This window comes from Nycticebus coucang, chromosome 20 (genome assembly GCF_027406575.1).
Source record: "Nycticebus coucang isolate mNycCou1 chromosome 20, mNycCou1.pri, whole genome shotgun sequence".
NCBI classification, from domain to species: Eukaryota; Metazoa; Chordata; class Mammalia; order Primates; family Lorisidae; genus Nycticebus; species Nycticebus coucang.
This window is the reverse complement of record NC_069799.1, coordinates 9,413,764-9,418,623: the sequence shown is the minus strand read 5'-3', so window position 1 is coordinate 9,418,623 and position 4,860 is coordinate 9,413,764.

The window sequence follows — 4,860 nt, the reverse complement described above, 5'->3', positions numbered from 1 at the left end:
CCAGATTTTTGACTCACAGAAACTGTGTGAGATAATACATATTCACTTTAAGCCGCTAAGTTTTGAATTTGTCATGCAGCAATAAATAGCACACATTACCTCTGAGTGTCCTTTTTATAGCATCCTGGTTTTGGTTCATAGGCACCCTATCTTATGTTATTTCACAGGGAATTAATAGTTTATATTGTGTATTTTACTTTTTTGTTTGCTCACTACATTGTCTTTAATTCCTCTGAACTTTATTTTTTTCTGTATTAAGGATAGTTGACAAAAAGCCAAAGAAGTGGAAGGGGATACAGATTTTGGAGTGATTTTCTTGTTCCAAAAGTTGTATGATGGATAAACCAAGAAGTTATTTGCCGTATTAAGAAAACCTACATTGTTATTTGCCGTATTAAGAAAACCTACATTTGTTGGTGGTGCCTGTGGCTCAAAGGAGTAGGGCACTGGCCCTGTATGCCAGAGGTGGCAGGTTCAAACCCAGCCCTGGCCAGAAACTGCAAAAAAAAAGAAAACCTACATTTGTTTGTATAACAAGTAGATTGAGTATTACATTATCGTTTTCAGACAAAGATAAGTGAATGAAATCTTTGTAGACTGTATCATTTTACTGTGACTGTAAGTTTCTTAAACTTTAAGAAACTCTTGTAAAATGGGAATATTTATAGTATCTGCCATAAGATTGTGATAACAATTCAATGAGATACGGTGCCTAGAATAGTGCCTGGCACAGTGTTTTCCTTCTTTTTCCCTCCTCTTCTCCTTCTGTTTTCCTTCTCCCCCTCTTCTCCTTATTCACATTCTAATTCTCCTTTTCTGCTTCTCTTCCACTTTATATTTCTTCTTAGTATAAGTATTATATAACAACATATTGTTATGAGCCTTTAATCTGCATTGGAAGGACTGCTGGCTTTTTGGCCAATTTGATAAGTCTTATCCGTATGATACCACACCGAATTATGAGATATTTGCACCCACATAATCAGACCTCTAACACAGATGCATGATTTCCTGTGACATACCTTAATCACTCAACAAAATTTTACAGAAAGCCTATTCTATAAGGAAAACTGTGCTGTGTGGTGCCAAAATTTGACACACTGCTCACAGTTTAGTGGAGGAGGCAGTCAAAAATAATACAACACAGAACTACCCACTGTTATGGGCAGCCACAGGCTGTTCTGGAAACTGAGAAGAAGGAGTCGCTGAAGGCTTGGCACAAGAGAAGCACTTCACAGTGGTGACGGTGGTGTGTGTGTGTGGGGATTGGGGCCTTGCGTCATATGTAGAGATTAACATCTGCAAACTACAGATGTGAGAGTGCATGTTATGAGTGCAGAGTATAAATTCTGAGGACCTGGTACTCGGTATCAAAGTTGTATGGTAAACACTGCATCTTCAAACACCAAATTATAGTTCTTTCCTGTACGAGAGCAACAAGTCATATTTGTTCTTGGTATCTGAGAACTATAAAATCAGCAGAGAGAAAATACTCTCATAGCTCTTTGTTAAAGTCTAAATATTAGTTTAAAAATATGCCGATGCTTATTGGATGAAGAAATGAATGATAAATCTGTTCAGGAGTCAGCCAGATTATATTTCTTTTTCCTAAAAATTACTATTGCCTGTCAACCCCAGTGCTTCGATATTTATGTGTATTCATGTATTTGCTTTTATGTATCTGGCCCTTCTGATTGCTTACTGCCATCCAGTGTAATAAAGTTGATGTAATGTTGTCTTTAATTGAAATGATAATTCTGTTGTTTTGGGGGGGAGTACTGCCCTTCTTCATTTCTAAATTTTTAAAATTATTTTTCTAATAAGCTTTTTTCACTCCTAGTCATTCTTAATTCATTTTAAAATTTAAGCAATTAAAATTTCAATAAAAAGTGGGAAAGTATCATCATGATGGTACTGTTTTAATAATGTGATAATTTTTGAGAATAGATTCTAGATATTAAAGCTAAATTCTATGCAGTGAAAAACCTGAATAGAATTCAAGAGATTTTGGGTGTAGTAAAAGTAACGAACATAATTTTAAAAAATTCAGAACATTCTAAGGTAATACATGAGCAGAACACAATTGGGAACATCATCTGTCCAGTATTGCTATGGCCTGTCTTCCTGTGGTCCATCTGCTCAAAGTTCATTAATGTTTTCCTTGGAGTGAGTTTTAAAATGCGAAAATGAGGTAGCCCATATTATTTCTTCATAATTAAAAACAACCTAAGTAAATTAAGGCCAAGAAACATCATTTAATTTCTTCACAGGCTTTCCTTGTTGCTATGGTCTGAATATTTATGTCTTCCTAAAATTTATATGTTGAAAGCCAGTCCCCAAGGCAATGGTATTAAGGGGGAGGACCTTTAGGACGTGATTAGGTCATGAGGGCAGAGCCCTTATATATGTGACTGGTGTCCTTATAAAAGAGGCCTGAGTGAGCTTGTTTGTCCCTTTCACTACATGAGGACATGTGCAGTGCCATGTATAAGGAATGAGCCCTCACCAGACACCAGATCTGCCGGTGCCTTGATCTTGGACTTCCCCATCTCCAGAACCATGAGCAATATATTTCTTTTGTTTATAAATTACCCAGTTTAAAGTATTCCATTATAGCATCCTAAATGGAGCAAGAAAATTGTCATATATCTATCATAATGTCATCTTCTCCCTCCTCCTGTCCTCTGCTCTTTCATTTTGCATTCTGTGAAATGGAAAATATGTTTTGTTTTTATTGTGTTTTTAGAAAATTTGTAGCCCTGAAGAAAATGTTGGCTAGGTAGTCTTGCCATGACAACAGTGCTAGACTGTAAGGAAAATGTAAAATGTAAAAGTTGTTTTCGATGCCAGCACATGCTGTGATGGAAGATACTCCAGATGGAGAACTTCTTGCCCTTTCAGACCTAAAGGCCTCTTAGAGTTTTCTCTGAGCACCACTGAATTAGAATTGGAATGTTCTGTTAGAATATTTCATTTTGACGGTGCCTGTGGCTCAAAGGAGTAGGGCACCGGCCCCATATGCCGGATTCAAACCCAGCCCCAGCCAAAAACTGCAAAAAAAAAAAAAAAAGAGTATTTCATCTTTCCTCTTTTCCCCAATTCTCCACCCACTTGTATCATAAATTCCTACATAAAAGAAACTCTAGGCCAGAGGTTTTCAATCTTTTTTTATCTCACAGCACACTTGAACCTATAGGTAAACTTCCATGGCACACTTAAATTATGTTGATCAAAACATAAATAAATAAAAGAATACACTTACTGTGCTTTGAACTGCTTTCAAAATAATTTAATGATCTTTACAAATTTTCACAGCATAACTGAGCTCCTCTCATGGCACACTGTTTAAAATCACTGCTCTTGGCTGACCCTGGGAGAGCTGAATTCCACTCCTGGCCTTGGCTGTCCATTGTGGTGTGACATTAGTCAAGACACATGGGTCACAGGGAGCTTCACTTTCTTCTTTTATATGTTCAAGCATTAGGTTTAGGTGTGTTTTTCTTTTTTGTTTTTCCCTCTCCATCTCTAACATGTAGATGTTCTTTTTTTTCTTTTTCTTTTTGGTGGTGATCCTGACCTGAGATGTAGTTTTTCTTGTTATTTACTTTGCTGAGCATTAGTTAGTCTGAGGATTTGAGGAGAAAGCAAACGTAGGTAGAAAACAATCCATGAAGAGGGAAGAAAGCAGTAGTGGGAGGGTTGTAGAGAGGGCAGGTGGGCTAACTGGCTATCTTCATCTTTCAGGTCCATGTGCTCAGCCAAAAGTAGAGTAATAGTTTCAGGCATATTTTTCATCCTTCTACCCCCCAAAATATTTAAACTTGATAGATTAATTCTGGACATTGTTTCTGTTGCTAAAAGGATACACTATCTGGCCTAGGGAAAGATGTAAGTTCTGAACACAAAGCTCAGGTGAGGTAAGATGACTCGGAAGTCACAGTGAAGCACTGGAGGTGTTTAAATATTCAGAGCACCACACCGATTCCTCACTCATCACTTGTGGACTGTAACCCTCTACCTGCATTGCTTATGGAAACTGGAGCTCTTTTGTATGAAGTAGTTAATGATTTTCTAGAATGGTTTATAGAAATTGGCCTTATTGTCTTATAAACAGGATATCAGACTTAATGAACAAATTATTGGGATAATCTGAAAAAGGCCAAGTTCACATTTAAATGTGAGGCAATTTAATTTTGTTTAGAGATAGCAGCAAGGCACCACTTAACCTTATAAAGAAAATAAAAGAATAATGTGTTAGATGGAGAGTCTATCACTGCTAAAAACCCTTCCTGGGGGCTTGTATTATGAGAAAAAAGATTCAAGCGTTTCATATGCTTTCTTTTCTATTTTCTGCCAGGCCTTTATAATCTATTAAAAAACATTTATATACCACTAGTGGTTCCCCACCCATTTAAGGGCCCCCTTTTAAAAGCATCAAAAAGATTAAAAAGATCTCCGCCACATAGTAATTATATTTTTGTATTTTGTAATTGGGAGAAAGCACAATATAGAAAATCTGCCATGAATTTAGACCACTTTTAATGGAGTTTGGTTAATTATACCTTAATGGCTCTACGCATCTGAAACATAGTGCATACATTATCCAGAACCACTTTTCAGACTACAGATAGTTCCACTATGGTAAAAAGTTGAATGGCCTTTCTTATATAAGCAGGGCCTGAGATCCAAAGGTAGGAACCTGCCTACTCGTCTAGAACAATGACACTCAGCTGTGTTCAACCACAAGGGGGTTAAACTTTCCCTTCTGTAGTTAATGTTAGGGAAACAAAAGATATGTCGGAACTAACCTAAGGATACCTATGTGCATGTTAGGTATTAAAACGCAATGGAAAGCAGGCA